The sequence below is a fragment of the Chanos chanos genome, chromosome 15 (assembly GCF_902362185.1).
Source record: "Chanos chanos chromosome 15, fChaCha1.1, whole genome shotgun sequence".
NCBI classification, from domain to species: Eukaryota; Metazoa; Chordata; class Actinopteri; order Gonorynchiformes; family Chanidae; genus Chanos; species Chanos chanos.
Window position 1 is genome coordinate 3023102 of NC_044509.1, and position 17632 is coordinate 3040733.

The 17632-nt window shown below is 39.8% G+C and overlaps 1 long non-coding RNA gene across 1 annotated transcript; it reads left to right on the forward strand.

The window, feature by feature from the left end:
• Positions 1–4834: 4834 nt before the first annotated feature.
• On the forward strand, positions 4835–5426 carry LOC115828747 (uncharacterized). The gene is made up of 3 exons (XR_004025967.1): positions 4835–4932; positions 5097–5260; positions 5352–5426. It is a non-coding gene; the product is annotated as an uncharacterized LOC115828747 (long non-coding RNA).
• The last annotated feature ends 12206 nt before the right edge of the window (positions 5427–17632 follow it).

Here is a 17632-nt window from a genome sequence, read left to right on the forward strand (position 1 = left end):
ATCGTCTCCCCCCCCCCCCTTTTTTTTTTTTGAAAATGGGGTTGCACATACATATACTTGCTGTTAATACGACCTGAACACTTTCGTGATATACTGATTATCCATTGCGATGTGTTTTAGATATGACGTGGATGGAGAGACAGTGGACAGTGGCCTTACTGAAGCTGCGATTGCTTATCTCTTCGACAAATCCTTCAAAAAGCAATGAAGGTAACCCTCAATTTGGAAGTGGTGACATGAGATTTGGAACTTCTGCCTCAGCAATCAGTTGAAGCTCCTGCCTACTCAACAAATGAAAGGTAGGGGTTGAATATTCTGTTCAGTTACCAAATGCAGAGTACTTAATGGGTGTTAAATTCATGAAATCTATCATTGGTTTGCTGAATTATTAACTGGGCAGTGTAGCCTGATTTCATTTGGATGAGGCTGCACGTTATGTATTTCACCATCCTCACTATACTGATCCATCTTAATCCCAAAAGTTTTGTCTTTTTTGTGATATTATTTTTCCAGTATGTGAAATTAGATGACTTTTGCTACTATACAGTGTGGAGTCAGCCCGTCAAACACTTCCAGACATTATTTCCGTTCCGCGTTTCCCAGATGATGTGCAGTGCCAGCTGGATGCCAAAGAACCATGCCACAAGGTTCCAAGATACGGGAACACAACTGTCGGAACTTTGTATGAGATGACGGCACAGTACACAATGTAAGTGTCACCAAAAAGGACTTCAGAAGGCCAAAAAAGATCTTTTTCGTTCAACAGTTGGGCTTTACTTCATTTAGAGAGCTTTGCTTTGGCCTAAATACAAATAGAAAATTTAAACTGCATAAAACACAATATTATTTAAACTTTTTGACGTGAGCTGTTGACTGACAACTTGTGTACGCCGCTCTAATGTTATATATGCTTGTTTACATCACTTATTTATAGGCTTTTGAACGAAATGACAAAATGGGTGGTGTTTTGATTTCAGCTGTTTATCCTTTGGTCTTATCATATGTTACATTTTTGTCACAACTGAGACAGATTTCCAAGAAACCAGGAGTATGTACAGGCTGCCAAAGCATTAATTCTGAAGTACCCCTTTCTGAAGGCTGTTGATTGCAATGGTTATGTAAGTTAAATTAATTAGGTTTTTAGGGCCCAAGCACTGAAGGTACAAGACCATATTGTTTTCATAAGGATTTTTGAGGTGGTTCCCATGGACGGAAACTCATGAAATTTGGTACACACATCAGTGCTTGCGACAGTTACTCAGAGACGGAGGCTTCGCCCCGGATGTGGTCCAAGGGACTTCGTAGCGCCCCCATATGGCATTGAGTCTTGTGCCCGGCATGTAGTTTCACCTACATGCGCCAAATTTTGTAGGCATGTGGGTCTCCCCAAGACGAACAAATGTGCATTTACATTGTATGAGCCATTGCCAACAGAGAGTGAGTTATTTAGGATCTTGTGCGTTTTGACACACGCTACATTTTGACATACAATTCGTTGGATCCATGTCAAATCTGCTATGTATGATGTCAAGATGTTGCAGATTTTAAATTGCTGTGGGATTTTTGATATCTTGCAAGGTGTTGAAATGGTGAAATGATGAATTTATATGTCTTGCCACGCACGACAGCAATGTATCATACATTCTCCACGCATTGCTTGAAACTTCACATGTTATTGATTATGATGGTTATGACGATATCCACATGCCCGGAGTGACACGCTGGTATAGCGCCACCATCTGGCAAAAGCAAGCGTGGCTTTTTCACCCATCTCGGCTATAGTGCTCCTAGACGGTTCATGGGATTCCTTTCAGTTTTGGTGTACATGAAATCACGGGTGTCCTGATTTTATACTGTGAAGGGATTTTTAATACGTTGAACAGTGTAGGCATGAGAATAAGATGAATTTGGGCACTTCTGAACAGATTTTTGACCAGTTTCACCAGTCTGATGAGTGACAGGATGTTTAACCTATCAAATTATGAGTTGTAGCGTGGGGGTTGTATTGAGATGTTGCGTCATGGTGTACCCCTTGAGACGTTCTGACATAAGCAGCGGCCATGTTTAAGTGTTTTTAGCACGTTAGCCGTGTTGCTAATTTACCCATGTCAGGAGGTATTTTGCATGCTTAGTGAAAAACGAACTCTAAGTTGTGATGTTGTGCGGTGATTAAGTCAGGGATAATGGCGGACGAGCCGTCCCTATATAAAAATTTTGGATGAGTTGTAAGCAAACTCAGCTTGGAGTCGCGGTGTTGCGAACTCGCCCGTGTCGGAATGCATTACGCATGATTAGTAAGAAACGAGCTCCGAGTGGCCTTTTAAGAAAAGCAGGCATCGTATTTTGTTATTTCGGTTAATTGTGGTGTTGTGTTAATTTCGTGATTGGGATGAAGGTTGACGACCTATCGAAATATTGGACGTGGCGCAGGGAAATTCCGCTACAAGTCGTGGATAGCTTCGCCAATGCATTTCACCATACATTTAAACCTATGCATTTACGCCTGTGTGCGTACACAGGAAATGTTATGGTTAATCTTAAAAAAGCTTGTTTTGGTACTACATTTGGCAGATTGCTTGGTTTACGTAAAACTGATTTTGCTGATAAGGCTGAATCCTTTCAGCTGTCGCTATGACCATGTAGCTTCATGCCATGATCCACAACACTCGTCGATGTAGTCGCAACATATTTCAATCCAAAACACCGTTGTCTCAAATGAACACGATATGTACGGACGTTTAATTACAAGTCAAATTCAGAGTGGATGGTCATTAAAGCTAATCTAGTTCAAGGAACGATTAGCATGTTGTGCTAGCCCACGGTGTACTTAAAACGTAGGCTACAGCTGAAGCAGTAACATTAGGTTGCTATGGTATCTAACAGCAAATTGAGACAGCTGAGGCTGTAACATTAGCTTGCTATGATTTGTAACGGCGAATTATGCTTATGCTGTTAGCTGATTTAAAGCCACGTCTTCAGGCTATTGTGATATGGATTGCTAACTTAGCCTCTATTCCAGTACATGACAATTTTAAGCAATGGGCGTGTGACGAGTCTGTTTACTTCATGTAGCCTACGCTTTAGGGCCGTCACTTTTATTGTTCGATAGACAAGTCGCCGCTGTCCCAGGCATGTAATGAATAACCTCGCGTTATGATGTGTAACTTTTTCTGTTTGTATTTTCGCATGATCAATGAATTGTTAATGACGTTGAACATACAGTGTAGCAAATAAAAACCTATTATTCGCAGTGGTTCTGTTCACATTGCAAATGTGGTCCTACAATCTTTAGCGTTGCATGTAGTGTGACGCGGCACAAAGGGGATGTGGTAGTTCATTACACACTCGCTCATGAAGGTTAAACTGCACAAAAGAATTTTAGCATTATTACTTGTGTTCTTATAGGCTGCTGAATACACAAACTGATACTTCGGACTTTTAAAACGTTTTTTAAGCACATGCCTATCAAGTAAGGGCAATGTCTGAAAATGAGATATTACATGCAATTCAGCGTCCTGCATGGAAATAAAGAAAATTTGTGAGATTCATATTTACGCAGCATAGAAAAGGTGTTGCAGGTTGCATGAGCAGGTGTTATGTAAAGATATTAGTGTATGCAGTCATTGAGCACAGTGACATTTACATGTGAAACGGTTTTCTTTCTTTCTACTTTTATTTAGAATCATGACACTGATGTCTGTATTGTTTAAAGACACACATGAGAATTAATATAACAGTAATATATGTGTGTTTTTTGGGGGTTTTTTTGCCAATACCCCAGCAAGTGGGTTGGGCATATTATGGGGTTGTGTGATTTTAAGCCTGAATTGTTTTAGCTGTTGCTATGATCATGTAATTTGGTGCACACATCCGAGGGCTGCACTATGAACCGAGGTAACTGGTTTATCCAGGTAACTTCTGGTTAAGTTAACTCAGAGTTAGTAGTAAACCTCCTAACAGAAGAGCCAGGAGAATGAAGCCATAGAGCTCCTCTGTTAGGTGGTTTACTACTTACTCTGAGTTAAATTAGCCAGAACTTCCCTGGACAAGCCAGTTACCTTGCTTAATAGCACAGCGCTCAGATCTGAGTGCATTGTTGGATGGCGAAATGTCACGGTCACGAATCGCCGGAGGTGCGAGGGCCCGCCCTTGCCCCTTGCAGCTATATTTGTTTTTTGATAAAGAAAAGCATTGAAGAAATATATTCTAATCAGTAATGTATTATGTGAACAGTGATTTTCTGAATGTATACTTTGTTATGATATGTTTTTTGGCCCCTGCAGCACACTTGGCATATGTCACTCAAGCGAAAATTCAAGACAGAACGTGCATCGCTTGTGGATGACATGGCAGTTAGAAGGTACAAAGAGATGTATGGCCAGTCAATGAAGTCCAAGGTCATGGATGGATCGACAGATGTGTGTCATAAACGGGCAAAGGCACCATCAGTAAGCTAGCTACATTCATTTTTTTTACCATTTCGTGTTGGTCTTTTTCATTGTATTCAATTACACAAAATATTGCTTGGAGATTGGGCAATACTCTGTAGTAGTGCAAGTATTAAAATTTTGTATTTTTTCCTGTGCGTCTTTTGTATGAAAACTGAACTGGCCATCCTTGAGTGGTTGAATGCTTACAAAAGGGTCTGTTTGTTTTGTAGAGGGTATCTTTTGATTGTGTGCTGTAAAACTTTGCAAGACTTGCTCCCCTATAATGTGTTTGATGGGTGTCATGTTTTATGTTTTTTATTTTTCACTAAGGAATTCCATGTTGTTGGGGAAGACTGTACCTCCACTGAGGCCCGTGTCAAGGTTATTACTTGAGCAGAACAAGAAGATGCAACCTGATATGGCCATTGTGAAAGACCACATGAACAGAAGTTTCGCATGGAGGCGTGCGGAGGGAATTTCTGTAGAGGACCTTTTGAAGAAAGTAAGTTGAAATTTGGCTGCTAGAGGTTTGAAGGGGGTGGATTTGGTGTTCCTCTTGTCTTTCCAGAGCATTCATCTCTCCTGATCTCTGGCATTTCTGCTGACACACTTAACTGTGAATTCCAGCACAGAAATATTGTAATTGTTTTCTCTTTATTTAATCAGTTGTTTGCTGAGGTGGACCGCATTCACCCTACAGCAATCCCTGTGTATCCGGGAGAACTTTACAGCTGTGCTTCCTAAGCTTCTAAATTTGGTCAAGGACACATCACCACTTAAAAAATTGTACATGGAGGCAAGAGAGGATGCCCTGGCAGAGGAGCATGCAGGTAGTGATTACTTCAACATAACAGTAAAATGTTGGTGTTCCAAGACAGTTGTAAATGACTAAGGTTTAACTAATAATTCTGTTTCTTTAAGCCATTGACTTCAGGGGTGGATTTGTCCTCCTGCCTCCCATCTTCAAGGAGAAGACTGAAAACTTAATTATTCTTGGAGAGGTAGGTAACCAGTGCCTCAGACACACATCAGATATTTTTCATAGGTTTTTCATAATATGTATAATCATGTTTCTTCTTCTACTCCCTCTTGTTAGGGTGAGCCACCCACACCCTACCCTACCATTTAGCTGAGCGACCAGGATTGGAAGACCACCATTGGCGGCAAAGATCAAAGTCGAAGGAGTTGAGGTGTGGTCTTGTATTGGAGTTGATGAGGCCTTCATCGCAGCCTTTTGTATGTATTTTGTATTCAATATGGAATACCCTGCCCATCTGAAAAACACTATGACCTTCCTCCAGAGGAGCGTTGCTCAAATAGTGGAGAATGGAGACAAACTGTCAACACCTGTGACTCGTGTTATTAACCTCCTATGCTGAACATTATGCCACCAGCGCACCAGTGTACTAAGTGTTTACGGAAAACTTTCACTCTTGCAAATCTTACCTCTTGTAATGAGATTAGTATTCTGTGAAGCTCATAAACAAAAGCATAGAACTGTTTAAGAGATCCATGATGAACTGAAACACTTGTGCATTGGGAAAAGTGACAAAGTGAACAAGCCAGTGTCATTAACTGAAAACATTTTTCAAAATTCTTCTATTGTTGGTTCAGCTAACCAGAAATGGTTCCTGTTCAGACTGTTGCCTGTTTTAATGGCCCACTGTGGTCCTCCTGGTAGTGCATACTGCCATGTGTACTTGCTCTGCCAAGAAACTGTAGATATTACTCTGGCTTCACAAGTGAGAAAAGATGAAAATACTTGTGCATGAATTCCTGACTGAGATGACTGCAGTTTTTGGAAACGTAATAACACCTAAATGTCATTATTTAATACACTATCCCAGAGTCATTTTAATGTATGGTCCTCTGTTCTTTGTGGTGTATGAGATTTGAAAGTAAATGCTGATATTTTAAGGCTATAGCAAGCAAATGCAGGAGTTTTATAAATATTACTAAGTCTCTCAGTAGTCACCATAAGTTGAAGCAGTGTTGGGAGTTTTCTTCAAGTTGCTTTGTTGCATTTGAAAAGTCTTGTAGCAAATGTATAAGCACACCGTGTTCATCACTACCCGTAGACCTACAGAATACCCTGAAAGCACATGACAGCCTTAGAGATGTGCAGTTTGAGGGAAAGGTGCTTCAGCGTGTTTCATGCTTATCTGCTAACAATGTTAAGTATGCTCTTAATGATGTTTTTGTCATTGGTCATGTGCACACTGAAAAAGTTCCATTATTTTGGAGAGTGAAATACACACTCAGTATTGACACTGTATGGGTTCTATGTGGAAAAATGTTGGGTCTTCTGTTTTTTGACAATCATTTCCGTGCATACCGTGTCAACTTTGACAAAGAGTGGGCGTTGTTAAATCCAGGAGATGGGTTAGACCATCAGGCTCTGGATATGTATTCAATTGATTTTAATGACAGTGATTTTTGTACATGAGCTGCTTTACATATTTTTATCTGAAGAACTTCTTGTATTTCCAGTTAAGCCCAAATTATTCATACCCGTACCAAATTTGTAGCAAATGTACATAAATTGAAATTCGGCATGGTTATGAGTAATGTGATGTACTGTATGTGTTTTTGTATGTGCTGTATGTGATGTACTGTATGTGTTTTTGTATAATTTTAACATGTTTAATGTCACAAAAAGTGGTTTTTCTAACCTGCTGAATAAAAGTGTTGAATATAGTTTTTGGTAGTGCATATGTTTCAAGTATACTTTTGCCACCTTAATTTGTCACTGGTTTTGTACCCTTTAAAGGACAGATTGGTACTACTATATAGAGATTTTGATCGTTGGAGGTTCGAAAGTGTTCCTTAATGGGTACAAATGACTAGGGTAGAACACAATACTCACTTAGATGGGTACGTTATTGTACTTCAGAATGGTACTACCCCAGCGACAAGCATTTGTACCCACCTAAGTACATAGTGGTACCTCTTTCTGGGCAATCTGGGTGACTTTCATTTGGTATTCTCTTTCTGTCTCTGTCCCTGTCTCTGTCTGCGTCTCTCTGTCTCTCTCTCTCTCTCTCTCTCTCTCTCTCTGTGCGTGCGTGTTTAGAGCAGACAGACGGCAACTGGCTGCAGAAGTATAGGCAACCTGTCGCACGGAAGCAGTTTCTTAGTTTGAAAAAATACTCTTTTTTTTTTTCATTGCCTTTTTATCTTCTTTTAATTGTTGTGTTACATGATGCTGTATTACACTGTGTTGCAATACGACGTGTTATATGATGCTCAGTCCTGTTGGAGGAGTTGGATGGGGTCGTTTGCACTGAGGAAGGAGCGTGATAAATTGACATTTTATCTAGAGTGTGGAGAGAGATGCTATTTTGTTGAGAGAGTGGAGAGAGATGTGATTTTATTGAGAGAAAGGGCCAAAAAAGGACGAAAAAAAAGTATTTAAAGACGGTCAAGTGCAGTGTGTGCTTTGAAGAAGCTGTTGCCGCCCTGCAGATACTCTGTGACATCATCGCGTGGCGAGGTAAGTCAGGTGCGGTGTCGCCGGTAAATGCTTGTATTTGGCCGCGTGTTTTGGTGGCGGTGAGTACACCGAGCGAGGAAGGGGTCGGAAGGTAAACGGCGGAGCCTTTGCGCAGCCTTAAATAGCGCTTTTGCCGCTGCAGCGCGATCGCGGTTTTGGCAGCGGAGGGTGAGATACGCTCACCCAATTTTTGTTTTTTTGATTTTGTTTAGAGGCGTATTCAAATTCTTATTTAGCCTAGAGAAGAACAGACAGAGGGCAGAGGCGATAGGATGTATAGTTACGGAAGAGGGGACGAGGGTGAATAGTACGGAGGGTATTTTAAGAGAAGTTAAAGATTTTTATTCTAATTTATTCCAGAAGAAGGGAGTTCTTTTAGAAGACAAAGAGTTTTTATTAAGTTATCGGAGGAAGACGAATTGATGTGTGATGATGATTTTACTGAGGAAGAAATTGAAATGGCCATAAATCAAATGCAAAATGGGAAAAGCCCGGGGTTAGATGGTTTGCCATGAGAATTTTACAAGGTTTTAAAGAAGCTTTTGATTCCTGTTTTACTCGAGGTTTTTAATGAAATATATGAGGAGGGGGATATGAGTCCGACCATGAAAAGGGACATGATTAAAATAATCTATAAAAGGACGGGGGATGCTGACAGTTTAAATAATTTTAGGCCTTTAAGTATGCTGATTATAAGATTTTAGCCAGTAGAATAAAGAGTTTTACCTTCAGTTATAGAATCTAGTCAAGCATACGCTGTTCTGAATAGAGACATCTCAGATACAGTCAGTAACATAAGAGATACAATATGGTATATGGGAGAAAAGAAGGACAATGGGTATTTGATAAGCTTTCTCTAAAGCCAGACTTTTGATAGAGTTGAGCACGAATATTTATTTGATCTATTAGGAAGGTCTGGGTTTGGCAACGGAACCTTGTGATGGCTGAGATGTCTCTATTCAGATGTTTACAGCTGTGTTAAATGTAATGGCTTCTTAACCGATTTTATTCCAATACAAAGATCAGTCAGGCAAGGATGTCCACTGTTGTACACTCTTGTGGCTGAGCCTCTGGGGCTGGCCATCAGTGCGGACAGTGGCATCGGGGGGGGTTTAGTTGAAAGTTTTAGCAAAGAACAAACAATTTTTCGTATGCATATGACACCACACTTATTTTAAAGGATTTAAATAGCATTGAAAAGGCCAGCCACATTTTAAAAAGATATTGTATGGTGTCAGAGAATCACCAACGTGCAGGACACAAGTCTAGAGTGGCAGAGTTTATTAAAAACTTATTGAAAAACAAACACAAACCAGAACGGGAGAAAGTATCAGACAAAACACGGTACTTAAATAAGTAAAGGACTAACAGAACTTGGTAAGGCTAAATGACAAGAGATAACTCGGTGGAAACAAACAAATCAGGTACGTGAGTATAGACGCTCAGAATACACATGTGGCAAGTGTAGACTTCGCAGCGTTCCGTGAAAACAGAGAGGTTTAAGTAAGAGAGTGAATGAGTGCACGAAAGTGAGGACAGGTGCGGGAGATGAGTGAACAGACCGGTGATTAGAAAACCGGCGACGCTGATGGCTGAATGGCTGAAGTCGGCGGGGGAGGAGATGAGCTCGTTACACAGGGGATCAGGAGCACATGTGAATTATGAAAAAACAGCGTATATGAGGGGGGGACAAACTGAAGAATTACCATCAAATACTCCGTTTAAAGAGGAGATAAATAGTGTCAAGATTCTAGGAATAAGAATTGGGAAGGATGAGATTAAAACAAGGGACATTATATGGGAGGAAATAATGAAAGGGATGTAGAAAAGGTTCAATTACTGGAAGCAACGAAGTTTAAAACTCAAAGGAAGGGTTTTAGTTTTGAATGCTCTGTTATATATGGTACGTACTGGGTATAGTGAGCATACCGATGTGGATTTTTAAAAGAATAAAAAAATTTGTTTTAGATTTTTTTATGGCATGGCAAACCAGCAAAGATCGCCTATGACACATTAATTGGGAGGGTGGAGGAGGGAGGATTGGGCCCTTTAGATGCTTTTATAAGAACCCAAAGTCTTAGGGTGAAAACGATGAAAAAGTTTTTAAACAGTGATGTATAGGGGTGGAAAGGTATCATGAGGTATTTTATTGAGAAATGTACGAAAGGGGAGATGGGAATTGCAGTCTTGTGGAGTAGGCTGAAAGAGAACATGTTGCAGGGAATTCCAGAGTTTTATAAAGACGTTTTCAGGGCATGGGGGGATTTTTTTTGACAAATGTGTATGTTGAACCAAAAGATAAAACACAACTTTTGCAACAGCCATTGTTTTTAAACCCCAGGATCGTTTTTAATGAGCAAGAATTATATTTTAGAAGTTGGTTTAATGCGGGGGTGAGACAAATCAAAGATGTGTTGTACAAGGTCAGGCCTGGGTATCTGCCCACACAAGCCATCACTGAATGTATTGAGGAAGTGGCAGAAGTTAAAAACAAAAGTATAATTGAAACACAATACAGAAGACTGAAAGAGGCGGTGCCAAATTACTGGGTTGAGAGAACTGATAAGAATGAACAAGAGAATGAAAATGATACACCAGGCGTGCATGTCAAGTTAACAGAGAAGCATGTCCCTTTTAGCATTTGTACACTGAGAGTGTTTTATTCTTATTTTAGAAGTAAAGCATTTGTTGAACCCAGGGCTAACCTCTACTGGATGAGAATGTACCCAAACCTTAATCTCAGGCAGCTATGGACAACTGTACATCCTAATTTTAAATGCCTGGACTTAGAAAATTTAGATTTTTTGTTAAGACACAACTGTGTTTTTAATGAGAGAAGTTTATGTAAGATTGGTCTGAGTGCTGATGGACAATGCAAAGTATGCAAAAATGAAGAAGGAATGAGACACATGTATTTTGAATGCGAGCGGTTACAGTGTTTCATAAAAAAATTAAAAGAAATTGCGAATGGTCTTTTGTCAGATGGAACTGTGGTACAGACTGAGTGGGAAACCTCATTTTTATTTGGATTCAAAAGAAAAGCAAAAAACTCTGTTTTTAGCTGTGGCAAGGTACACTGTGTGGATGTCAAGGACGATTGTAAAACAAAGAGGGAGAGAACTAGAACTATGTACATTCTTCAAGCACAGAATCACACAGACTATTGGAACTTTGTATGACTATCGAGAGAAATGAACAGGACATGTTTGAGGAACTTCTGGTCAGAAACAATCCTTTTATACAACTGACATGGAATAGGTTTAAAGTGAACTTGCTTAACTGTTTTTAACTGTTTTTATTTTATTGTTTTTATATTATTATTTTAAACGGAAAGAAAATGAAGCAGTTTTGTAATGTATTGATTTGTTTAATATATTTATTGTGCACTTTGAATAGAAGTGTATGTCTAGAAGGAACTGAATGAAGATGAATTACGAATACTGAAGTATATGTTTAAAAAAGGGGAACAGATGTAAGATCCTAATATAAAATTTGTGTAATGACTGCTGGAATTTTAATTGAATGATACTGTAATACTGAGTGAATATACGATTTTAAACTGATTTTTTAATAAAGACAAAAAAAAGCAAAGAATCGGATATGCCGAAGAGTATGGAGGAGAACGATGTGGAGGAGAGGCATGGGGAAACGGCAGAAAAAGGGATAACGGAGGCTAAAGCAAGAAGTTTACGACGAAGAACGATGAAGGTAACCCCAAATACAGACGTTGGGAAAAGGAGACGAAAGCGATAGGAGGGGAAAGAAGGAGAAACGGACACGGGAGGGATGAAGCAAAGTAGATATGGGGTGTTAGTGGGAGCGGAAGAGAAAGATTAAAAGAGAAAATGACGAGGACTGTGTGTTTCCTGTTGCTCTTAATGTCTCTTTGTATCGCTTCAAGTGCAAAAATTCCGGAGTTGTTTAGTGCTATGTGAAAGAGCAGACGTACTATTATTGCAAGAAACGTATTGGACTGATGAAGCTGTGAATGAAATGAAATCTATGTGGGATGGAGAAGTGTTAATAATGGGGGAAATCAAAGAGGGAGAGGGGTTGCCATTTTAATTGGAAGGGGGGCATGTGAAAAAGCAGAAGAGGTTTATAATGGGAAAGAAGGAAAACGCATAGCAGTCAGAATATGGAACATGGGAGAACCTGTAGTGTTATGCAATCTGCACGCACCTAATAATGAGAGAGAGAAAGAGAAGGGTTTTTTTTTTTATGAATTTGAGTGTTTTAATGGATGGGTGGGGAAGAGTGGCTCTTTTGGGGGATTTTAACACAGTTTTTAGTAAAATGGATATTGCAGAGGGTATGGTTTTTAAAACTGATGTGGGGAGGGGAGAGCTAAAAAATTTAATGACAAAACATGATGTAATTGATATATGGAGAGAACGAAATGAAGGGTAGAGGAACTTTTCAGGAAGACAAATTGTGGGAAACGTTTTGTGCCAAAGCAGAATTGATCTTGTTTTATGTCATAGAGAAATTGGAAAATATATAAAGCAGTTTTTTTTTTTTTGTTTTTTTTTTTTTTACAAAGAAACAGCAATTAGCGATCACGACTTTTTATTTGTAAATATGGATTTTACAGAGGTGGAAAGGGGACCAGGAGTATGGGTTTTAAATACAGAGCTTTTAAAAGATCAGTTTTATGTGATGGGGGTGAAGAGCATTATCAGTGGGGGGATAGAATATGAATGTTTAAAGACGATAAAAGAATTTGGTGGGACAATATAAAATACGACATAAGGAGGTATTCAATGGAGTACAGCAGGATGGTGCAGAGAGTAAAAAAAAGGAGGAACGAAGAGTGAGGGAAGAATTGGGAGCAGAGCTGAGGAAAGTGGATGGGGATGTGGGTCAGATATTGTTATTGGAGGAGAAATTAAGAGAAATTGAGGAAATGAAGTGTAGAGGGGCGATGATAAGAAGCAGAGCAAAAACGTGGTGGAGGGGGAACGCCGCACTAAATTCTTTTTTAGTCTGGAAAAGACAAGGCAAAGGACAGAAATGATCAAGGAGGTTTTAAGCGGGGATGGACAGAAGGTGATGGGAACAGAGGGAGTATTGCGGGAGGTAACAAGGTTTTATATGGAAATGTTTAAGGGGAGGGGAGTGGATAAGAATGAAGAAAAATTTTTATTACAGCAGTTGAAAGTGAAAGCATTAGACATGGATCAGGATGAATGTGAACAGGAAATATCAGAACAAGAGACTGACATGGCAATAGCTCAGTTGAACAATGGGAAAAGTCCAGGGATAGATGGCTTACCGGGAGAATTTTATAAGGTTTTTAAGGACATTTTAATTCCCATATTGAGAGATCAAAATTAGGAGGTTTTTGAAAAGGGAGAAATGAGTCAAACAATGAAGATGGGGGTGGTTAAACTCATTTTTTAAAAAAGAGGGGACCCCGGCAGACCTGAAGAATTTTAGACCTTTGACAATGTTGAATATGGACTACAAGATTTTAGCAAAAGTTTTAGCAAATTGTTTTAAAAGGATTTTACCGGACACAATCAAAACAAACCAGGCATATGCGAAACAAGGCAGAGATATATCAGACATAGTAAGCAGCATAAGGGACATGGTGGCGTATATGGGAGAGAAGGGGAGAGGTGGGTATTTGATAAGTTTAGATTTAGAAAAAGCTTTTGATAGAGTTGAACATAAGTACTTGATTGATTTGATAGAACAGTTTGGCTTTGGGGAGAAATGTGTAAAGTGGTTAAAGTGTTTATATGCAGATGCAGTAAGCTGCATCAAATGTAACGGATTCATAAGTGAGGCTTTTAAAATAACAAGATCAATAAGGCAGGGGTGTCCACTCTCAGCACTACTTTACAGTTTAGTGGCGGAGCCGTTGGGATTGGCTGTAAAGGCAGATGGGCGGATTAAGGGAATAAGAGTGGAGGGTGCTGAAAGTGCAGAACCAATTGTCCAGTGCGCTGATGACACGACATTATTAGTAGAAGACGTTGAAAGTATGGAGAATGCAATGAGAGTCATAGAGAGATATTGTAAGGGGTCAGGTGCAAGAGTGAACTTAGAAAAAACAGTTTTTATGAGGTGGGGGGGGGGGGGTAGAGCCATTGCCATTTTATTTGCCTTTTAAAGAACAAAAAGAAAACATAAAGAGTTTAGGGATAAGGATAGAAAAGGAAGAGAGGAAAACGGAGGATCTGGTGTGGGAGGAGGTAGTAGGAGGGATGGAGAGAAGGCTGCATTTTTGGAAACAAAGAAATTTGAATTTAAGAGGGAACGTTTTAATTTTTAATTCTTTAATGGTGTCAAAAATGTGGTATGTTTAAGGGGTAACAGCCACTCCAATGTGGGTCATTAAAAGAGTTAAACACTGCGTGAAAAGAGGTGTATTCGGCCTGGAATACTCCTGTATATTCCCGGATACTCCACAGATTATCGGCTGTATCCGGCAGTTTGCAGCTCTGTTACGTGGCATGGAATACTCCTGAATATGTACCGTGTTTTGGGGTCTGCCTAGAGCCTTTAGTTGCCATGGTGAATAATCCCTTGGGAGTGCTTTGACGGGAACATTTGCACTTCACACCTTGGGCCACCAGGTATCCTGCAATTGGTCAAAAGTCTTTCTTTGGATTGGTGGAGCAATGTCTTGCCCCTCCTCTAAAACCCTTCCCCATTGGTCCATTGTGGGTCCCCAGACATGAATTCATATGGTTTATATAACAATAATAATAATAATAATTATTATTATTAATGTTATTATTATTATTGGTGGTGGTGTTGTTTTATGTTCATAGGTAGATTGTATAGATAGTCTGGCAAACAAAAATGAATTTACACAAATTTTATTATAAATAAAGCAAATACAGTATAATATAAGGCATATAAATTGACAATTATATATATATATATATATATATATATATATATATATATATATATATATATATAATCAATGTACAATATATAACAGAATAGAATACATTAGAACAGAATATACTGTAATATCATAGTATATAATACAAATGCTTTTGGGAGCATAAATGAAACTCTAAATGTTGAGCATTCCCAAGAACAACCCAGCTTCCGTGGTCTCTATTCGGTAGCACCCCACACAGTGCAGACAACTCTGTGCTAGGCGGGAAGACCCACGCTGGCCTTCCATCCAATATGGCGGCGTCCCCTTCAGAAATTATATCTACTGATGCGGTCCTCCATATGGCAGCCTCTTCCCCAGTTTAAAGAACACTAGCTCCGGCCTTGAGCAGATGCAAAACACAGTGAAAACAGAAATTAGATCACTGAAAACAGCAAATGGAGAAAAAGTCTAAGAACTACTAGGGAAATGATGTTTTGACTTACTCTTCTCCTCCTTTGCCTCGTTCGAGTGGCGATCCTGCCCCCTTCTTTGTTCTCTGGATTCACCCGGTAACTCTTTCGAATAGTCTCAATCGGTCTTTCAGGATGCTAGAGAGAAAAAAAAGCGGAGAAGAAAGGAAGATCGATTAAAAGTTTGTTTAGAATTCCAAGCACTGCTATGAAACAATCGCGACGATATAGTCTACCAATAAAACACGCTGTCCTACCTTGTCCGTGGATCATATCTGTGCGTGTTGTTTTCAGCATTATGCATTATCCGCACAGCTTCCTGTAGAAGCAAAATTAATACAAGAGTTAAATTCAACCACATTAAGGGATAAAGCAGATAAAGAAATGTGAACGTATCAGAATGCGCGGCAGTCAAAGACGAAAGCCAGAAGGCTACAGAAGTTATTCCCCGCTCGTCTTCTTTTCTCGGGCAGACTCCTCTTGCGCCTCTTTGATGGGACTCCATCCTGTCCAACCGCCGAATAACATTCTCCATGAACGTTTACTGCTATTCAGACATCTTCTTAAAAATGCATTTAACGGGGACACCAGTTGTTTGTTTTCGTTCGGACTCGGCAATTGGATATTCCCGGCGCACGAGTAGCCTCTCCACTCCGCTGTCCGTTCGAAAACTTAAGTGTTCTTTTGCAAGCCATCTTCAAAATGCACACTATCGACAGAATACGGAGTACAACTTCTGTAATCCTTCAGTGACTCGCTTCTCCTTACCTTACTACAGGTAACCCCTTCCCCAAAGCAAATTTCGCGCTGCAGTTGCACACAATGCTATTGGTTACTGTCACCCTACGCCACGCACGCACAGAAAACTGATTGGACAGGACTCAACCTTCGATTCTAAGTGGGTGGTTTGAAAACGGGGCGCGTCCTCGTACTGAGGAGAAACATTCCGAACAAACAAGCGAGAACCAACAACAAAAACTCCTATGCCCTGCAAACTTTTTTTTTTTTTAAAAGTCCTGTATCCTTTGTCCCCCATCCCTCATACTGAGATAATGTCCCGCATTTTCGCTAGTCGTTTGGTTTTTAACTGTCAGAAATAAAAAAATATATGGATCCGTTATCTTACCCGCCTGCACATGAGCATAGTTTCTAATCTATTTAATAGCGCTATGTCAAAAGCAGTAAAAATGCAACATAGGCGAGTTTTTTTTAAAAGCCTTGCTTTCACCAAATGGCTGAGAGGAGAGCGTTGAGGGCGGTCATCAAGAGTCTGTGGCGGCCGTCAATCAAACTGTGCAGCTGTGGGGCCGACGAATTTTTTGCTACGTCACAAAAACCAAACTTAGTAAAACTTTACAGATATGAAGATAAACGCTGTCAGCCGACGTCATGGTCAAAAAGAAAGGAAAAAGTTCTTTTATCCCTTCTGACCATACTACTCATCCAATAGAGATTTTGGCTTGATATAAAGATTTGCATTGAAATTGTTTTATTTTATGTAATATTTTATTTTGAGCCTTATTTATTCTTATAGTTGGATTTGGTCAGGGGTTTAACTTGAAAGACTTGAGCTGTATGATGCCTGCTGCTTTGCTTAAGTACAGTTGCCTTTGATGGGCCTGTAATGGCCAATGCATGTTGGATGTCTATCAATACAAGTGTATACAAGTGTTTCTTATACAGTTAGACTGACATTATATCTAAGTTTTACATCATCTCTCAGCATTAGTAACATCTCCCATATTGTCCCACACAAACTTACTACTTGTCCCCCATTTGGTCTGTTTGCATCTGGTCACCCTGTACCTTTTGACCCCAAGTAAAGGACAGTTGCATAACCATCAAATATGTAATTAATGAACCTCTCATTTAGACTTTTTTTAAATTACGTTTTCAGTGTGTTTTTGTATGCTCCATTTGAAGTGTCCATTGTAATTTAGCTGCACGACAGAGCAATGACATTAAAGGCTACATGGGCCTACCACTGCTGTATTATACACCATGCAACACCTAAGAAGTTTGTGTGGTTATCAAAATATCGGCTAAATATTACATATAGGCTAACTGATAGAAAGTTACAGTGAGGAAGGGGGGCAGGCTTCTATACCCAGTCCCACCTAGACCACTGACAGTTATTAGCATTTGAAAGGCCAAGCCATCAGCTAACGACTGTGGTCACGCGGATGCCTGAAAACTGCCGTCTAACAGCTGTATTCGGACATTTGTGGGAGTTTTCAGGTCCGCATGACAAAGTTCTGCGGGCATCCGAATACCTCCAGAAAACAGCAGGTTTAGCGGAAGTTTACTTTGTCCGGATATTTCCGAATACACCACTTTTCACGCAGTGAAAAGGGGTGTTTTAGATTTTTTTATGGGGAATGCCAGGGGTTTATTG